We start from the raw sequence: 22,306 nt of genomic DNA on the forward strand, positions 1-22,306 counted from the left end.
GGGGGGGGGGGCAATGACTACTGATGGAGACTTTTGAGCACCAATGGGGACGAAAATCATAGGGACTGAAGGTCAAATCGCTGGTGAAATTTTCCATTTGTCCCCATAAGTACCCAAAGTTTTGGCGAGTTTTATGTAGTTTTGATATTATCTTTTATTAAATGACTTATAAAGGAGACTTTTGGGTACCAATGGGGGCTAAAAATCTTGGAGACTTGAGGTTAAATTGCTGGCGAAATTCTGCACTTGTCCCCAAAGTACCCAAAGTCATTGGCTCCCCCCCCCCTCCCCCGGGTGAGGTGACGGAGAAAAATAAACTGAGCTCAAGGCTACATTTCCAGATATCCCGCCAGGGCACCGTCGCTCATGCTGCAAAGTGTGTTGAGAGATGCCCACGTCATCACACGTAAACTGTGTCACGAATACCTGAAATGCAGAACAAACATAACTCTGATCTATATTTTTCATAAAACTTTCAGGATTTGCCAATGAGGGAAAAGACAGCACTGTCCGAGAAGCTAGAAATGCATGAATCATAGGTGACATGGATAGGGGTAAGAAGTTTTTTAAAAACATGAAAATTGTGAAAGGAAAAGAAGTAGAAATGAGAAAGGGTAGATTTAAAATGTTTGAGAATCGATTTTGTGCTGAAGAACTCCGTCCGCAGGACGGGCTTCCGGCTACTTATGATAATTCGAATAAATTTGAGATTCAAACAAGCTACGAATACGAATGCTTATAGCAGTGGCAAGCTCGTGGCAAGCTCTTGTTTGCTGCGCATTGGCTGCAATGTATAACCGCAGTATGAACTGTCAAAATATTTGAATTTGCTTACCTAGTGGCTTTGTTTGATAAAGCATACATACTTTATATACCGATAAATCAATAACTCCTTTTGATTCTTCGGTTTGAGAATTGTGCGGTCACACATCTCTGCAATGTCTGAAAAGGTGGCAGGGAAGTATTGAAACTTACTTAACACTATATTTACAGTTAAACCTTGAACTACTATAACTAGGGCAGTAGGAAACGCCAAAAAGTAGATCATCTGACTAAAACAACTTAACTTCATCCAAGAGTCTAGTTAGCAGCATTGTAGCGATAAGATACCACCATAGTTTGAGCTGTCGACACTGAAATAAAACAAACAATTTACTTTTCACTACTGCAGGGGAATGCATGTAACATATAAAGAATAAAGATATAATATATTGTATGTTTTTCATCGTGGCCTCAGGGGAGAAGGGCAGCTCGAAAAACCGAAAAAAGTCTAAAAAACCGTGTTGGAGCTGGTGAGTTAAAGCTACCGATCTCGATCGTGAGAGTCAGATGATCAGATCGCATGTAACGTGAGTTTCGCCCGCCTGAATAAGGCAACATGAAATCATATTGCTGGTGACAGGTCTCGACCAAGATGTAAAATAAAGATACCCCAAATTTGTTATTTTTAAGCCGATTCACATCGACCCAAGTCTCTGCTTTGACCCTAAATGCTCAAACTTCGTTAATAGATTGGAAAATCGTGTTATGCTTGTTACTAATAACTGTTGTTTGTGAGAGGACATCTCGATTTCCCGGATCAGAGGATCACACCAATGAGGGGTTGATTGTGCATGTGTGAACTTGAATAAGTTTTCAAATTGCCCGATTTTTTTTCAGTAGGTCACATTACTCGTGACGTGCAAATGTATCTTTTGTCTTTTAATAGGTCAAGCTCAGAGCTTTAAAGCTTTAAAGACTTCTCCGTGACAAAGACGGCCGACATATATCTTTACTCCAGGAAAAGTCAGAACTCTTTCCACACCACATTCTTAAATGTACACGACAGCAGAACGACGATGTAGCCCCACGCCGCAGTAAACTTTAAATTTCTGACCCGGAACGAGCCCAGCAACTGTAGACAGCTGCGTGAGCTATGTACGGTTAGCAGATTTAAGAGCTTATGCAATAAGCAGTCACCGTTCACTCTCATTTTTGACTCTTCTTCTTTTGAACAACAAATGTCCATTGAATGATGCCAAGCTAAGCGATTATGATTAGAAAAGTACCGTGATTTACACTGATGGCTCATACAAGGACTTATTGGACTTCGTGAATTTGGAGGACCTGCAGCTGTAATCAGTACTTCACTACCAGATGTGCGAGGCCGAGGTTCCCGTTTGACAACATTACAAGTGGACCACCCAGGCCGGGATGATCACGCGCTAGTTGACATGAGATCTGATTCTCCCGGGAAAATTGGGCGAGATGACCGGTGTCCTGTCAGAGGTCACGGATACAAGGATACAAAAATATAAATATTTTATTGTACAATTACAATAGTCGTATAAACTTGACAAATTCGCCTACCATCACGTGACCCTCGTCAACGAGCAAGTGAAAAATGTGTTCACAGCATTTATATTATACGGTAACTACACCATAGATTGACAAGCTAAGCGTACAGAAAAACGTCCAACTCCGGACTATCATAAAACTCCGGTATAATAGCGTTTTTGACGGAGCAATTTAATGGCCTGGAGTAGGAAACTTTGTTGACCGGAATAAATTGATCCGAAAGGCGAAAGATACATATGAGAGGCCATCATAAGATGGTACCAAAATATCTCTGGGCAATTCCACCGTGACGGACACCACGATTATGCCATTTTTAAAAGTTCAAACGAATGTTGTGCTCAGGATGTTGCTTCTTTATCAGCTTAAACTATTTATTAGTCCACATTTAACCTTTCTATAGGTTGTGTGAAAATTTCAGACCCCTACCATTATTACTTTCTGAGATAGCACCCCTGTGACGGACACGACTTAAATATGACACTTTTTTTGGGTGTCTACTCAGAAGGTACCCGAATCTATCTCAAAACGTTATCTATTATCTCTAATTTGGACATGCAGTGATAGAAAAAGGTTTAGGGATTTCTGAGATACCATTTTTTTGGAGATTGCTCAGTTTTTGTTTGCGTGGCGCCATTTTCAAATTGTGACGGACGTGACTGTGACGGACACACGTTTTTTTTTCAATTTCTCCAAATCTTCTATTTGACACTTTTATCTTGTTCAGTGACCTTGATTCTGTATTTATGCCAATTTTTAGGCCGCTAGTACTTCCACGAGGTCTGCAATAGCCAAAATCGTCCATTTTGGGCATACGCTAGGGTATCAATCTAGGGGCAGCAATTATTTCTCTACTTGAACAAATTTATAACTCTGGTAAAACATTCATCTCTGTTCAACACATCACACTGTTGAGACCATCTCCCAAAAGTTTCATTACTTTAGTGTTTAAAATGTGGAAGATATTGAATTTTTACTTCAAAAATATGCGAAAATAGGGTAAAGTCCATTTTTTGTGCCTTTTACCCCTGAAAAAGGTTAAGGCAAATAAAATGGCAAAACTCAGTAAATTCAATTATTGAATTGCATATGATGTTATTTGATAGTCTAGTCAACATAGTCAAACCTTATTTGACTTAAATTTGTCCTGGTTTTAGTCAAAATAATGGAAATATGGATAAAAATGGCTAAAAGTGAGCCGTACGCCCATATATGGGCATATACAAAATTATACACAACTCAGTCATTTTCTGTCCAATTTTCGATTTGACAACACCGTTTTGTTAAGGACGGTATCAGCTTTAACAAAACTGCATTTAAAGTCTGTTAAAAGATCTTTTGGAGCATTTTCAAAAAAATGTGACGGACGCGACAAGTTGGGACCCCCCTTCCAAAATTTTTTTCTTAAAAGATACAAGCCTGATAATTTTTACGGTACTCCCTTACCTTCAGAAGAGATAGGTTACAGTGGTTTTTTGAATATAAATAGCACTATGTGGCTCTGAAAAAACCTTTTTTGCTTAATTTTGTGACGGACGCGACACCATCTTTGTGGAAATTTTTTAGAAAAAGTATTTGAGTAACGGTTTTGAAACTTTGCATAGCTCTCATTCTTATGCCTATGCTTAAGTGTATGGAATTTCATAGAGAAATATTGCTGCATACCCAAACTATGGCCCTTTGAAAATTTGAATGATTTTTGTCATTTCCGAGTAGTGTTCCTTTGAATGAGAAAAATCAAAAGTAAATGCAATATGAAATAAAAATCTTTTGTTGACCTGTAAGGTTAAGAGTCTAATGAACATATTTTAACCAAAATTAGGTGCCTATCTTAACATTTTTCATTTTCACCAAGTGGAACCTTACCGTGGAATTGCCCCTCTGTGAAAAGTCCTTTTTACTTTTTTAAGCGTCAAAAGTCGGTGCACTTACTTTATCCATCGAAAAAAGGCATCCCCTGGTGGCTCGTAAAGTATCGATTTTAGCTGTCTAGTAGCCATCTTCTGTGCTCTCTGGCAGTCTAAGAAGAAACATTATATACGACTCTATACAAATAATCTTATTATAAAACAGGATCATACATAGTTAATAGAACTCCATTAAGAAAACATCTTAACTACGTAATCTGTGCCTAGTACAACAGTTTCCAACACTTCCTACAGCTAGCAATATCCCTTATTTCATTTAAATCACTCAAATTTCTAAGTTCTAAGTTTCTATATTTAAGGTCATCAACAAGCATATTTGATATAAGTTTGTATTAGGTCTACCAACACGCCCTTTAAATTTACCACTACTATTTAACACAAATTTCTCTTTGTGATGAAAAAGTTTAAAGAAGCTTTACAACTTAACTCAAACTAATGCTTCTGTCTGTCTGCTGAATTTGAGTTTATTTCTAAATGATTCGCAGCTTTCGGTAGCTCCATGTTCAGCCCACCATGCCTGAAAAAATTTGGTTCACAATAACTTTGGTTCCCATAAATATTATGGTTACCATAATATAAGTCACAAATTTTGTTAATTTCAAGTCAACAACAATATTAGTCGTATTTTTAAGACCATTTTTCCATATCATTTAATTTTTTTAAATTTATTCAGCTAGCTTTTTTGACTCAAATATTTTCGATCTGGGAAATTATTTAAAGACGAGTCAACATTACATACATCAATTACATAGCATCACATACATTTACCTATAACACGCAGTAGCGACTTGTATAAATTTAACGATACTTAAATTCGTTAAATCATATATCATGTATATGCTCTGCTGAAATTTTAGTCTCCTTTAAAATAAGTCCGCCCATGAAATTTAGTTTACAACAATTTTAGGCAATTGTTTGACTTAATTTATGGTATAATAGATTTTTCGTTCCTGAGGAAAGGGAATTTCGGCGGATATAGTAACACCATAAAACAGAGGCACATATTAGGTGCGATGGGTGCGGGATCGCACAATTTACCGTTTTCTGCACATTTCCGCATAATTTATTGTTTTCCACACACTTCCGCGCATTTTGTAATTTTCTGCATATTTCCGCATAATCTAGCATTTTCCGCGTAATTTCGCATAATTTTGAAATTTTCGCGTTAAGATTTTCGAGTGTAAAAACCAAAATATGTTAAAAGTCGGGCCCTTTTAGGACCGTGACTCAGGCCCTTTTAGGACCGTGACTCAGGCCCTTTCGGGACCGTGACCCAGGCCCTTTTGGAACTCATACCTAGGCCACGTGACGCAGTTACCACGTGACCCAGGCCCTTTCGGGACCCTGACCCAGGCCCTTTCGGGACCCTGACCCAGGCCCTTTCGGGACCGTGACCCAGGCCCTTTTGGAACTCATACCTAGGCCACGTGACCCAGTTACCACGTGACCCAGGCCCTTTCGGGACCCTGACCCAGGCCCTTTTGGAACTCATGCCTAGGCCACGTGACCCGGTTACCACGTGACCCAGGCCCTTTCGGTACCATGACCCAGGCCCTTTCGGGACCGTGACCCAGGCCCTTTCGGGACCGTGACCCAGGCCGTTATGGAACCCTAGTCGTTACCGTACTTCGATCATACCTGCAGCCCTTTTTATCGGGTAATGAGCTCTATTCGTTGTAGCGTTGGTTTTATAGTGGGCTTAATGGATCTTGGATCAAATGGTTTACAAGTACTGACGATCGTGTCACATATTTGCGATCACGCATGGGATCTGATCGACTCTATCAAGACTTCAAGAGGCGTCTTCAAATAACTGTCTCCTGATCTCTACCAGATCAAGTCACTGTTCTCAGATAACTAAATCTCAATATAGGTTCAATCATGGTCTTAGTAAAGAACTACACCCTCAGTAACACATAAACAGACCTATTTTTGATAAGAGCGGCGGTTATACGTTTAGAATTTCCAAAGTCCTTCAGAAAATGCAAAAGAAAACCGCACAATTCTCGCACAAATTTCGAAAAAATCGTCGCACATTTGCCGCATAATTGGTAAAAATTTACCGCACCTTACCGCACATTTCACCTTTATAGTCGGGTGCGGTACCGCATAATTTCGATTTTTTTACCGCACCTAATATGTGCCTCTGCCATAAAATATTGGTTTATGTAAATTGAGTTTACGTTGTTTATCAATGATTCGAGGGCACTGCAACGAGAATTAGAACAATTAATCAAAAATTACTGCCTAAACATTTAATGAGCAAAACCTAACGAGCTTAACCTCTGTCACTCTTTTTCGGAGATTCAATATCATTTGACACAACTCTATGGATTAACTATATGATTTTTTAAAATAGGAAAACTAATCTGGTTGTATCCTAGCAGAACTGATTATTATATACGTTAAGAACAGTGTCAGCTGGAATATTCAAGTAAGGTCATTTGTGTGCTTTCTTTTACAACAGAAACAAGGAATTGAGGAGTGTTATAAAGTTGTTGTACTCTATAAGTGTATATTCACCTACAAGCATAACTGCTTGGCGTGATGAGGTACATCTTTGATTGGTCGAAGGTCTTTCAACAACACAGCATCATCACTTTCATAGTAGTCCCCGGCTTATGACGGGTTCATAGCGGTATTAAACATGTTTTTCTGGGCCCAAACATTCTACGCTCCTACTATGCTATTACTGGTCTCTTGACTAACTCCCAATCATCTGTCCATATGGTATTGTTTACTAAACTGACAAGGGTAATCATAACATAACATTGTGCTCACAGTGTCACTCCATTCCTGAAAAAAGCCCATTTTCTTCCAATAAGACAACAAATAGAGTATAAGATTGCTCTAACCGTGTTCAAATGTGTCAACAACGTAGCTCCAAATTATATCACCAAATGCATCAACATTAAGAGTCAACCTGTACGTGTACTACGGACTGAACAAGACTATTTCCTCCTAAATGTTCCTACTGTTTCAAATTATAGTAAAACTGAGAGAAGCTTTAGTTACTGTGGACCCTTTGTTTGAATCAGCTTCCTTAGCAATTGAGAACATTAACCGATATCGTCTTGTTTAAAAAGAGAATAAATACGCATCTCTTTGAAAAAGCATTCATATAAGTAGCATATAATAACTTTCTCATAAAACCCAAACTTCATAAAAATAAGTTCTAATGTACATATTCATGAGTCGCTTTAGATGGCTTGAACTGAATCTTTACTTAGCTGTCATTAGTTTAGTGCTCAGTGTCAACAAGAATTGTCATTATATTTTCCCTGTGATAATATTCAATTTCAAGTCAATATATCATAGTTATTGAATGCCTATATATATCCTGAAGTTAGGACTATGATTTGACCTGCCCATCCCCTAATTTTGGAAGTTTATATGCTCCTATCGTGAAAATGAGGTTAATTGAATGAAGGCTTTCATGTTATTCTGTATTATCACGTCATCTTACATCACATTATCAGGTCCAGTTTATCCATAATTAAGACACCAATTGAATAATGAATGTGAATTTGTTTAGGTAGAGAATAAAATTTAGGTCGAAAATTTTGATCCTTCCCCCCCCCCCCCCCCGCCCCCCTCTGGCCTTATTTCATTAAATCCATAACACCTGATCTTGAAGTTACTCACAAGGCGAGGAACATCCTAGCCTGTCCAGCATCTGGGAGGTCTACACAGGAAACAGTAGCTCATTTAGCTCTAGGTCACCAGGCTGTGACAGTAGTCTTGATGTCCATTGTCCAACCAGTTCTGCGATTTACAGGTAACATCTAGGTAAAGAATAAGATTAAGTTGAATGTGCTTATGATGGGACCCCGGAGGGCAAGATCAGGTTATAATAATATAACACCTTGAATTTTTAATGTACTATATACTATAATATCTGAAAGAATCTCTTCGAATATTTTTCTGTGACAAGTGGATCTTGAATCTTTGAATAGAGTTGGTGGTTACTGTCTGGTGACATTACACACTCACTTAATCTTCCTCTTGGTCCAAGGGATGTTTTAAGAAGGGCATTAATAACTTCCCTTACTGACATACTTACAACAAAATAGCTGCATTGCTTTGGACTTGTCAGTAGAATGCCTGAAGATCGGTTACCCAACTGTCTACTTGAATGACAACCCAAAAATAGGAAGAGATCAAGAGGCAGGTCTATAGGAAGAGCTTAAATGTAGTAGAAATGTTACCTACCCTCCGAAGATGTATAAGTAAAGTAATAAAACAGCTCGCGCAGACTAATCTTTTTGGATGGAGATCTCGCTAGAGTAACATGTTACTTGGTTCAATCCAATAACATATAAAATGAAAGAGTTTAAGAGTCCAAAATAGGAATTTAACAAAAATATATATTAAATTCATTCACTGCAACAATCACTCCATAAAATCATGTAGGAGTATTGATAAGATTGAGTTCCAGATCACCTATATATTGCTGTGGATACTAAAATCCTGACACCTCTATAACCCCTAAAAGAAACTATACATGTCATGGGTAATGGATATCATTAGTAGGTAGTTATTGCAAACAGAGTGCTACCAAGTGCCACGTCTTATGATTTTCTAGAAATCAGAAACAAAAAGTAAAACTCTAATCAAAATGCTGAGCAGGATGAAGCAAAGACTTGAAGAAGAACTAAGAGACAACCAGAATGGCTTCAGACCTGGCTGCTCTACAACTTCGCACATTCTTGTTCTGTGAAGAATTATATAGGGTCTAAAGGCCATGAGTGTGAAGGCCACTATGGTGTTTATAGATTTTTAATAAAGCCTTTGACAGTGTACATAAAGGTTTGCTTATTAAGACCAGCCATGACTTATGTTGATAGCCTACGAGCTGACACGGGTCTCAACGACACTGGAGAAATGGGCGGACTTATGGCGGATAGAGTTTTATGGAGACAGCGCATCAATACTCGGACGCTGAAGCCGCCTTAAGTCAAGTAAGTCAGAGTTATTAAGATACCTAAAGCAAATTTTTAATACTTTCAACACTACTATATAACAAATAATTTGAGGATGTAGACCGAGCCTTCGAGCCGCAATCAATGTCTGAGTAAAAGAATGATCACTGGGGGATGATGCGAAGGTGTCCAAAGGGATGTTGCTGCCGGCGATGATGCTCCAACTGAAGATGAGTAGATTATGAAATTCCACATCACAACACATACCAACATCCTCTCATAAAATGCCCCTCCCTAAAAGCTCCTGACATTGATTGCTGGCTTCTGGCTGGTCTCTTCCTTAAATTATTTGTTGTGTGTAAAGTGTAAACTTTATTTAACTAAACTACATGTATCTTTGTGTCAGTGGTCTATTGGATAGTCATTATATAATACAAGTTTCTTACCCAAATTCAAACAGATTTTGATATATATTTACCTTTCATAACTTGTATTATTGTATGACCATAACCAAATTATTTGATTGTTGTGGCTTATTTTACTCTAAATCCCTTTGTGGCAAGCTCGTCGACTACAATTTATATTTACTCTACCAGCTTTTCACAATGTCTCCTTACCTAGGAATCCCACAATTCCCTTTACCCAACCCTAGCCCACCCTCTAACCCATAAAGAAATTCCAAACAATACATATGCTTCATCAAACCATTAAATCCAATCAACAACATCCACCACTTCACCTACCCAACCATCCACCCTTAAAGCAACTTATTGTTTTATCATGTTTCAATCGAAATCAATTCTTCTTTATGGTATATCTAATGAAAAAACTAGTTACTAAATAGTTCTAAGTAATCAATGTTCCCTTTTTCCATTATAAATCAGACGTCCACCCATGATCTACTCATTTCAGGTGCAGCTTATTCGCCGGTGGTGGCAGCCCAGAGGGCACTCAGCACATCCCCCTGATCAATCCACAGTCATGAACAGAACTGCAACACCACCACTCGAAACCAGACGCTCGCCCAGAAACAACTCTCCTGCAGCATCTGCTAAGGCTAAGGCTACCTCACCTCATTCCCCTAAAGTGTCTAATCCTCTTCGCAGGAAGAGCCCCCTCACAAGCAAGGCCAATCAGAAGAACCCTGCAGCCAGCATCTCAGGACGACGAAGATCAAACAGCCTGCCAACTAAGTCAGCTGATAAGCAGGTCACTGTTTCCTCACCGGGACTATCAACATTACAGCCACCTACATCTCTTACCCTAAAAATTAGTCCTAGCCTCATAATAGACCCTGGCAGCCTAAGGGGTAGTCCTCACAGCCCTATGAGTCCTATGTACAAACCGTTCCCACCCTTCCATACTGAACAGGGACAAAAGGATTTCGCGGCGATTTTGGCCAAAAATCGCGATACCGCGAAATACATTTCGCGGTATATTAAACTATACATAAAATTTGTCGCGGAGAATGGGAAATTTCGCGGTTTCGTACATGCCGCGAAATCCTTTTGTCCCTGATACTGAAGAAGAAGAAAAAGATCAGCCAAGTCCGAAGCAACGTGCCATTAAAGGTAACTGTCCCTGTCGAGCAAGCTCTGAGGGCAAAGAATGGCTTCTCAAATGTTGCAGGTGCTCTCAGCATTGGCACGCCTCTTGCAGTAACCTTAAGGGAGCAAACCAGATTGGTCAGATTGATCTTGATGCCATCCTTCAGTACTGGGAATGTCCATGGTGCTTCACGTCAATCCATTCCAAGCCAAACAGCAGCACCTCAGCTAAATTGGATGAAGCTCTCAAGTCTAGTGTTGACTACAGTAAGAACATCCAAGCTGTATCTGATGCCATCTCAAGTGCTGTATCTTACAGCATGCCTACCGTGGAGATTTCATCGTTGGAAGCAAGACTTTCGCAACTGAGTGGAGAGATCCACTCCTTCCAGAAATCTAGGAATCATTCCACCTCTGCCTATGCTGCAGCAGTTATACAAGAGAGTAAACCATCAGTAGCTCTCCCTAAATGTGTAAGGGTGCCGTTAAAGGACTACCAAGTAGACATCTTGGATGAAGAACTGCTTGACGAGGTATCCAGATTTCTCACTGAGTGCAAAGAATCTGGTAAGTTTAACCAGATGAATGGAAGGTCAGTGCTCAAATACGGCGAAAGCTACACTTATTCCGGAGACTCAAATCCCCCGTCCTCACCAGCCATCCCACCAGTATTATCAGCAGCCATTGATAGAGTCACTTCTCAGTGTAAACTCACGCACAAGCCTAACTCTGTACTTATAAACTACTTCCCTCCAAGTGGTACAGAGGTAAGTATGTTACCCTTCCACTGTGACGACGAGCCAGAGATTCTTGCTGGCTCTGATATAGCAACAATTTCCATAGGAGAAGTTAGAAAAATAAGTTGTATGCCCATCCATGAAGGACAATCACCTACAAAAAATACAGAAATGTCCCTAGAATCGAACTCAGTCTACACCATGACACGTTTCTCACAGGCATGGTTCAAACACGGGATTAAACCCACCCAACAGACTCCGGTAAACCCGTCTATGGGCCGGTATTCCATTACCCTTAGAGCAATTGACAAAAAATTTAGGAGAAGCACCATCATACTTGGAGATTCGAACACCAAAACAATAAAGTTTGGTAGTGGTGCTGGAACAATGGGTCAATCATTCCCGGGTGAAAGAGTTAAGGCAAGCAAAGTTAGTTTGATTGACCCTTGTCACTGTATCGGATACAGCAACGCTGTTCTTGTTTGTGGTACAAATGACCTCCGAGCAGACAGCCTTAGAGGAGAAAATTCAATCCATCAGCTGGTTGACATTCTCCACATGAAAATCCAACAGATAAAAAAGCTCTCCCCTAGGATCAAAGTTTTTGTAGCAGCAGTCCTTCCAACCAGGCTACCTCAAATGAACGAGAATATCATGACCTTCAATCGGCTTGTTGGAGAAATGTTGAATGCCAACTTTAACCAGAGTGTGTGGCACCTTGGAGTTGGACACTTTTTAGATAGCAAGGGACTCCTTGCCACCAACCTGACCAGAGGTGGTGATGATATTCACTTAGGAGTTTATGGTATTACCAAATTTGTGAGGTGTGTGAAGCATTGGGTGTATGTGAGAGAGAGGCAAGAACGGACAAGACGTGGAAAACACAACCAGTCAGTGGGGTCTAATAACCCCACTTAGTAAAAATGATTATGAAAATTATTAAAGATGTGTGTGAGCCATGCAGTAGATCTATTAATATCGGACAACCTTTACTAGAGTGTGAAAACTGTAATAATGCCATTCATACGAAGTGTTTCAAATCAGCTAAATATTCATGCAAAAATGGACTATGGATGTGCTGCGAGTGTGCCAGTTCTGCAGAAGAACGGTACTGCCCATTTCCATCTGATGAGGAATCTATTGATTCTGATAGATTCTATGATAATAGAAACCAGGAGGATGCCTTAATTGCATCATATGCCCATGTACTTGAAAGTTGCCGTCGCTACTCTAAACTCGAGTTCTTAAATGCAATCAAGCAGCTCAATTCCTCAAAAAAATCTATGTTATCAACTTTATTCTACAATATAGATGGAAACGCATCTAACTTTGATAGCTTCCTAATTGAACTCAAAAGTATAGGGCACTCGTTTGATATGATTGGTCTTGCTGAAACCAATACTGATCCTGCACAGCAGGGTCTGTACCAAATTCCAGCATACACAGGATTCTATCAAGAAACATTGGCAGGTAAGAAAAAAGGCACCGGTGTTGCACTCTATGTATCTGACCATTTAAACACTGTGGTCTTAGAAAATGTATCACACTGTACTACAAATATTGAGAGTCTCTTTGTTGAAACCACAGATAACGCAGGCTGCAAAATTGTTCATGGAGTCATCTACCGACCCCCTAATGGCTGCTTTGATAGCTTTTGTGAAACCCTTGAATTACTTGCAAAGCAGCTAAATGGGAAAACTGTCAATTTGTTGGGAGACTTTAACTCAAACATACTTAATATATCTACCAGTTCCCAGCTCTTTGAGGATACTTTATACAGAAATGGCTTTTACCCGACTATCTCCATTGCAACACATTTTCGTCAAAACTGTAAAAGTTCCTGCATCGATAACATTTTAACAAATAAAATTGAGAATATAGTCTTATCAGGTGTTATTGAAGAACGGCTTGGTGAGCATGCCCCTATATTTACCTTCACTTCAGTAGAGACCCCTCGCAATACAGAGCCTCAGAAACATGTCCGCTATTATGATTACTCAAGTTCCAAATTAAAAAGCTTTGTATCTGAACTTGAGGTGAGGGTAAACCAGCTCACTCCTTCAACAAAATTTGATGAGTTCACGGCATGTTTTGACCAGACACTTGACAAACACTGCAAACTGGAGGTACCAAAAGTGACAAAAAGAACTCCCAAACTTAACCCATGGATTACAGACAGTATCATCCAGTCTGTAGAAAGAAAGCATGAACTGCGTAAGGAGTGGTCTGACACCGTTACTAATAAGAACCCTGGTGGTAATTTCTTGCTCTACCAAGTATTTAGTGATTATCGTAGGATGCTCAAAGCTATCATTAAAGCTGCCAAACGTTGGCATTACTGTAACGAAATCGTAAACAACTGTGAAAACAGCAAGAAAACCTGGCAAATTATTAACGAACTCAGGGGCAAAAAGAAGAGGCAAACCAAGCCCCCATTTATCATTGATAACCAAAGAATAGTTGATAGAAGAGCAATTGCTAATGGATTCAATGCTTGGTTTGTCTCTATTGCACCAAAGCTGAATGAGACACTGCATAATCTATCTGATGGCCTGCCTATATTACCCATGAAAACTTTCTATGACTTCCTGAACCCAAGAAATGAAAAAAATATTAGGCTAGAAGATTGCTCCTCGAACGAAATATTGAAAATCATAAGCGAGTTCGAAAATGGTAAAGCCAGTGACATTCCCATAAGTGTAGTAAAAAAGTCATCTCATGTAATTGCACCTGTATTATCGAATTACTTCAATATCCTTATGACCAAAGGTATATTTCCTGATGTCCTGAAAACTGGTAAAATAACACCTGTATATAAGAAAGGTAACCCAGAAGAAATTGAGAACTACCGTCCTATCTCCACACTGTCCGTCTTCGGTAAGATCTTTGAAAAGCTCATATATTCTAGAATATACGGATTTGTTAGCTCCCAGGGAGTTATATCGAAGACGCAGTTTGGATTTAGGAAATCTCACTCTACATCTCATGCAGTCAATTACTCTGTAAATTTGATTACGAAATCTCTTAAACTTAAGAATCATGTTTTAGGAATATTCATTGACCTAAGCAAAGCTTTTGACACTATCGATCTGGACATCCTAAACAAGCCCATATCTGATTCTGAACTTACTTCCGCAATCAAAAAGCTCAAAAAGGGTAAAAGTTGCTCAAATGACTTGATCTCAAACGAGATGCTTCAGAGCCTAACTCCGCTTTGTTTCCAAGTCATCCTCAAAACATTCAACCACTCTCTGGTCTCAGGCTACTATCCATGGCATACCAGTATTATCACTCCTATCTATAAATCAGGCAACCCCTTCAGCCCAGACAATTACAGAGCAATAGCAGTTGGCAGTTGTATGGGTAAGCTGTTCTCTAGCATCTTACTTGAACGTCTGTTACACTTCAAAAAGCTCTACTGTCCTGACCCAAAAGAACAGCTTGGATTTTCGAAAGGTGCCCAAACTAACGATCACGTTTTCACCCTCAAGACAGTAATTGACAAATACACAAAAGCTAAAAAGGCTCGTCTTTATGCATGCTTTGTTGATCTAAGAAAGGCCTTTGACACTGTATGTAGGGACCTCCTTCTGCACAAAATTACATGCCTTGGAATAACCGGTAACTTCTTCAACTGCCTAAGTGATATGTACAAAAACTCTATTGCCCATATAAAAATTTCCAAACTCTTGTCGCCTAAAATTGATATTGGCAAAGGAACGGAGCAAGGACACCCCCTATCACCAGACCTCTTTAAAATCTACATTAATGACTTTTCATCTCTCCTGAAATCTGTTGGTGACTATCCAGTTCTTGCTGACGTTCTGATATCACATCTGCTGTGGGCTGACGATCTTGTCCTTCTTGCTCTAAGTCCCGAGGCCTTGCAAGTCAATATCAACATTCTATTTGATTTCTGTAACTCCATGGGCCTTGAAGTAAATATTAAGAAAACTAAGATTGTAATATTCAGCCCTCCCAAACGAAAGCAGTCCTATGAAACATTCACACTGGGAGGTCAGCCCATCCAGCACACCGATAAATACTGCTATCTTGGCATAATATTCCACAGAAATGGATCGTTTACAGCAGCAAATACTGAGCTGAGGGCCAAGGCTCTCCGTGCTCTCTATGGCCTCAAAGGCAAAATAGTTAAGGATGCCCTCTCACACCGTGCCCTTAATATTCTATTTGACTCCTTAATAAAACCAATCCTGCTTTATGGCTGTCAAGTCTTATGCCCCCACTCAAAAACCATGAGATACCTTTCAAAAATAGATGACAAAGCCAACCCCCAGCATACCTTGAAGTACATTGCACAAGACCACTATGAAAAATTCCACCTAAAGTTTATCAAGTGGTCTTTGTCTGTACATTCAAAAGCATCAAATATAGGTTGCTGGGGCGAAAGCGGGCGCCACCCTCTATTCTTTGAAGCCTGCAAACTTGCAATAGATTACTATAGTCGCCTTGAAAACACTGAAAACGAACTACTCTGTGCTGCATTTCACGAACAAATCATGTTGGGATTTCCTTGGTATACCAACATCTCAAAGCTTCTCACCAAATACAACTTCACCCCCTCATCTTCCTCAAAATCTAAGCTCTCCACCCAAATCAGTCATAACATGAGGGAAGAATTCGTGAATACCTGGAAAGCTGCCAAGGCCTCCTCGCCAAAACTAGAATTCTATAACTTAATTAAACATGATTTCGAACCAGAGGCATACCTACGAATTATCAAAATACCGGATGTTCGAAAAAGTCTGACAAGGTTTCGTATCAGCTGCCACAACCTCTACATCGAAAGGGGCAGATATGAAACCCCCCTTGTACCAAGAGAAGAACGTTGGTGCACCTACTGCTTTTTCAGCAAAGGGCTAAAGCCTATTGAGGACGAAAGTCACGTATTGATTGACTGTTTGCTCTACTCCTCAGTTAGGGAAAAATTCAATTTCCATCCCCTAAACATTACTGACCTAGTCGGTTTGCTCTCCAACAAAACTCTAGATCCTACCACACTCACTGCCACAGCAAGAGCAATCCATTCAATTCTCTCTGTGAACGAAAATTATACAGCCTATTATAAGAGCCCAGATTTCCACTCAAATACTGGCAAGTGCATAATGCTATAGGACCTTAAAATAAGATTGAACCATACAAACTCGATTTATCTATTTTTCTAAAACTAGCATTATATAACATTTCTAAATTATCCCTACACACTTGTAAATAATTAGAATTGTGTAACTTAAATTATTTCAGAATTACAACTATTGTGTACTCAATAAAGTAATTATCACTTTTGTATCCTTGTTTCCTTGTATCCTTGTATCCTATCGACCATTCAACACTTCTTATAAAACTAGAGGGATGTGGAGTGAGAGGAGTTGCAAATAACCTCATTAAAAGCTACTTGACAAACAGGCAACAATACACCGAAGTTGTAGGAGAAAAATCAGATACCCTATCTATTCAATTTGGTGTCCCACAGGGTTCAATTCTTGGACCTCTCCTATTTCTTCTTTATATGAACGACATCACAAACAGTTCTAAACTAGGATCATTTGTTACCTTTGCTGATGATACCAATATATTTGTTGTCGGAAAAACAAAACGTGAGGCATATGAACGAGGAAATGAGCTTTTGTCATCATTAAAGTCTTATATGAGAGCGAATAAGTTACATATAAACATGTCTAAGTGCTGCTACATACACTTCAAACCCACCATGGCAGGTTCTAAGTTAGAGACTTTATCACATCCTGAAGTTGTATTAACTATAGACAACTTTCCAATCAAAAAGGTTTCATCCGCAAAATTTCTGGGTGTTATAATTGACGAGAACCTATCATGGGAAGATCACATCAAAGCACTTAAGCGAACTCTAAATCATTCCACATCCACTTTATGTAGACTTCGCTGCTCCCTTCCAGAATTTCTACACCAACAATTATATTATACTCTGTTCGAATCACATCTTTCCTACTGTATATCTGTATGGGGTGGGGCAGCGAAACAACGTATAAGCTCATTATTTACTGCTCAGAAGTACTGTCTCAGAGTACTATTTGGTGACAGGCTGGCGTACCTTGATAAGTTTAAGACTTGTGCACGTACTAGGCCTATAGGACACCAGAAACTTGACAAAAAAAATTTCATAAAAGAGCACACCAAACCGATATTTAAGCATAATAATATTCTAGCTATACAAAATCTCTATACATACCACAGTTACCTCGAGCTCTACAAGATAATGAAATTCCGTGCTCCAATATCCTTACATGAAGGTTACACGTGTTCCTCGAGGAAACCCTGCCTTCTAATCTGTCAGGCAGACCCACCTGACAATCACAACACTAGATCAACCAAAATTTTTAACATTTTAACCCCAAAATTCAGAATGACTGACTTTACTACTAGTGTAATGTGCTTGCGAGGTAAGCTAAAACGTGCGCTATTAACGAATCAACATAATCACGCCCTGCTTGATTGGACTGTCAAAGATTTTGACTGCGCAAATCTTATTTCCCAAACATTATAACTGGCTGGTCACACGCATCTCAATTAAAATTACCCTAGGCTACTGTTTTCCAAGTCTTGTCCTGTGAGTAAAGTATGTGTGAGAAAGTTTTAATAAAATTATTGTATATTTACTTTTGAATTTTAAAAATCTAATTTGAGAATGAAGTTTAAAGAAATTTTAATTAGCACTGTATAGTTTAAGATATTTATAGCTTATTATAACCATTGATACAAAGGCCATAATCTTTCGCCAGCTCTCCAATATCCACCTTGAAAGCTTGAAGCTGCATTTTATATCCTTGAACTACACAATATAAACCAAAGAATGTTTTAGTGTAGACTTTTTGTCACAACAAGACTGCAACCTATAATAACAACTATAAACAGAACCCCTAATGTCTGCTTACAATTTTTCTTCTAGTCCTAATCTGAGCCTTGTCTCTATAAACTTAACTGAACTAGCGTTTCGGTGTGTGCAAAAGCTTCCAGGCACGCGCATTCCTTGCCCCGTTAGTTACCTGTCCTTCCAAAACCAAACTAGCAGTCAAGGACAAAAAGTCATACACCAAATGGGCATTATATTTTATGAATTGTTTTACATCTTTTTATTCTGTAAAAATGTGCTAAAATTAAATTTCTTGTTTCATTGAAAATTTCTTGTTTCATTGAAATGGGGTCTTCGAAGTCCTGGTAGGATCGGGATTCGGGAGTACTGCAAAGAGACACCTCATACTTGTTCATCATCGTGATTGACTATATCATGACAGTGGCTATAGATGATGACTCAGACTCTGGGTTCACTCTTAAGCTTGCACAGGGTGTAGATGGATTTGTGCTGAAAATATCGCATATGTCAAATTCTCAGATGATGGTGCCCTTATCACTGATATAATTGAATGGGGCAAAACTACTCCTGGACAGGCTATAGGAAGCAGCAAAAAGTGTGGGGTTAGTCTTGAACAACTCTAAAACAAATCTCATGACTCTAAACACTACAGAGGAAAGTAGACTTTAAAGCTGTTCTGGAAACCAGCTGGAAAACGTACCTTGGGGGCATAGATATCAACAACTGAGAGAGACTTTAGAGAGACTTTTCAAGAGCAACTATGAAGATCCAAGAGCGTAGGATGCAACTAGCTTTGCCATATACACTGGCACCTTGAACTAGTTGCTAAGTGTGGGGTACTTAATATATAATAATATAATGAACCTAACCATGGTGTGCTGAGCAGGGGAAGAACAGTCATAACTTATGTTGATAGCCTAAGGGCTGATACGGGTTTGAGTAACACTGGAGAAATCACGGGACTTATGGAGGATAGAAATCTATCGAGACAGTGCATCAATACTCGGACGCTGAAGCCTAAATTAAGAGAAGTTTAAAAGTTCACAATCATAATTATTATTTAAAATTGCCTCTAATAGCTACTGATAATCAGCTTGATAGTCGTCTTCCAGCCAGTTTATCAGAAATAAATAAAATGCAGAACCTAACAAAAGGACTAAAATAACTCCAAGATATATTTCATGAAAATTACTAAATTTGCATTGGCGCTCGATTCCAAAGAATTTTTGTTAATGATGCGTTGACAAAATGCGCGGCGCGCAAAAATTATCATTTGAAATTGTTTGTTGTTCAAACATATTTCATAAAATAATCTGTAATATATAGTTCTAATAGTGTATAAAAAAGAATAATCTCAAAATATAACACTAAACAGAGCAAAAACGAGGATCGCGCAAAAATTATATCTATTTTGACAATTTCCGCGATTTTAAATAGGAACCATTTAAATATATGTAAACAAAATACGCAAACCATTAAAATCTTGATCCATAAATTTTTAATTGTAAAGTCCCCGGTCAATAGTTTGCAAAAATAATTTTATATACGAAAATATAAAGAATTTCAAAATTTATGGATCAATAAATTAACGGTTTGCGTATTTTGTTAATTATACTATATGTATAAACATGGTTCCTGTTTAAAATCCCGGAAATTGTCAAAATAGATATGATTTTTGCGCGATCTTCGTTTTTGCTCTGTTTAGTGTTATATTTTGAGATTATTCTTTTTTATACACTATTAGAACTATATTTTACAAATTATTTTATGAAATATGTTGAACAACAAACAATTTCAAATGATAATTTTTGCGCGCCGCGCATTTTGTCAACGCATCATTAACAAAAATTCTTTGGAATCGAGCGCCAATGCAAATTTAGTAATTTTCATGAAATATATCTTGGAGTTATTTTAGTCCTTTTGTTAGGTTCTGCATTTTATTTATTTCTGATAAACTGGCTGGAAGACGACTATCAAGCTGATTATCAGTAGCTATTAGAGGCAATTTTAAATAATAATTATGATTGTGAACTTTTAAACTTCTCTTAATTTAGGCTTCAGCGTCCGAGTATTGATGCACTGTCTCGATAGATTTCTATCCTCCATAAGTCCCGTGATTTCTCCAGTGTTACTCAAACCCGTATCAGCCCTTAGGCTATCAACATAAGTTATGACTGTTCTTCCCCTGCTCAGCACACCATGGTTAGGTTCATTATATTATTATATATTAAGTACCCCACACTTAGCAACTAGTTCAAGGTGCCAGTGTATATGGCAAAGCTAGTTGCATCCTACGCTCTTGGATCTTCATAGTTGCTCTTGAAAAGTCTCTCTAAAGTCTCTCTCAGTTGTTGATATCTATGCCCCCAAGGTACGTTTTCCAGCTGGTTTCCAGAACAGCTTTAAAGTCTACTTTCCTCTGTAGTGTTTAGAGTCATGAGATTTGTTTTAGAGTTGTTCAAGACTAACCCCACACTTTTTGCTGCTTCCTATAGCCTGTCCAGGAGTAGTTTTGCCCCATTCAATTATATCAGTGATAAGGGCAACATCATCTGAGAATTTGACATATATGCGATATTTTCAGCACAAATCCATCTACACCCTGTGCAGGCTTAAGAGTGAACCCAGAGTCTGAGTCATCATCTATAGCCACTCTCATGATATAGTCAATCACGATGATGAACAAGTATGAGGTGTCTCTTTGCAGTACTCCCGAATCCTGATCCTACCAGGACTTCGAAGACCCCTGTAATACCATCTGCAGTTGTGATTACTTGAGCCACTGTGTTTGTGTAGATCAATCGCACTATGTATTCTGGTATACCATTTGCTTTAAGTATCTTAATAAGCAAACCTTTATGTACACTGTCAAAGGCTTTATTAAAATCTATAAACATCATAGTGGCCTTCACACTCTTTAGACCCTATATAATTCTTCACAGAACAAGAATGTGCGAAGTTGTAGAGCAACCAGGTCTGAAGCCATTCTGGTTGTCTCTTAGTTTTTCTTCAAGTCTTTGCTTCATCCTGCTCAGCATTTTGATTAGAGTTTTACTTTTTGTTTCTGATTTCTAGAAAATCATAAGACGTGGCACTTGGTAGCACTCTGTTTGCAATAACTACCTACTAATGATATCCATTACCCATGACATGTATAGTTTCTTTTAGGGGTTATAGAGGTGTCAGGATTTTAGCATCCACAGCAATATAGGTGATCTGGAACTCAATCTTATCAATACTCCTACATGATTTTATGGAGTGATTGTTGCAGTGAATGAATTTAATATATATTTGTGTTAAATTCCTATTTTGGACTCTTAAACTCTTTAATTTTATATGTTATTGGATTGAACCAAGTAACATGTTACTCTAGCGAGATCTCCATCCAAAAAGATTAGTCTGCGCGAGCTGTTTTATTACTTTACTTATACATCTTCGGAGGGTAGGTAACATTTCTACTACATTTAAGCTCTTCCTATAGACCTGCCTCTTGATCTCTTCCTATTTTTGGGTTGTCATTCAAGTATTATAACCTGATCTTGCCCTCCGGGGTCCCATCATAAGCACATTCAACTTAATCTTATTCTTATTTCATTTCATTATTTCATTTCATTTACCTAGATGTTACCTGTAAATCGCAGAACTGGTTGGACAATGGACATCAAGACTACTGTCACAGCCTGGTGACCTAGAGCTAAATGAGCTACTGTTTCCTGTGTAGACCTCCCAGATGCTGGACAGGCTAGGATGTTCCTCGCCTTGTGAGTAACTTCAAGATCAGGTGTTATGGATTTAATGAAATAAGGCCAGAGGGGGGGGGGGGGGGGGGAAGGATAAAAATTTTCGACCTTAACTTTATTCTCTAAACAAATTCACATTCATTATTCAATTGGTGTCTTAATTATGGATATACTGGACCTGATAATGTGATGTAAGATGACGTGATAATACGGAATAACATGAAAGC

At 38.7% G+C, this 22,306-nt stretch overlaps 1 protein-coding gene across 1 annotated transcript in view; it reads left to right on the top strand.

Moving 5' to 3' along the window:
• Nucleotides 1-9,270: 9,270 nt before the first annotated feature.
• Nucleotides 9,271-22,306, top strand: part of LOC134824109 (proprotein convertase subtilisin/kexin type 5-like) — an 89,610-nt gene continuing 76,574 nt past the window's right edge. The window contains exon 1 of the mRNA XM_063835835.1: nucleotides 9,271-9,296. The gene's annotated coding sequence lies outside the window, so the exon portion shown is untranslated. The remainder of the gene's footprint in view (nucleotides 9,297-22,306) is intronic.

This window comes from Bolinopsis microptera, chromosome 12, assembly GCF_026151205.1.
Source record: "Bolinopsis microptera isolate Bmic1 chromosome 12, MBARI_Bmic_1.0, whole genome shotgun sequence".
Lineage (NCBI taxonomy): Eukaryota > Metazoa > Ctenophora > Tentaculata > Lobata > Bolinopsidae > Bolinopsis > Bolinopsis microptera.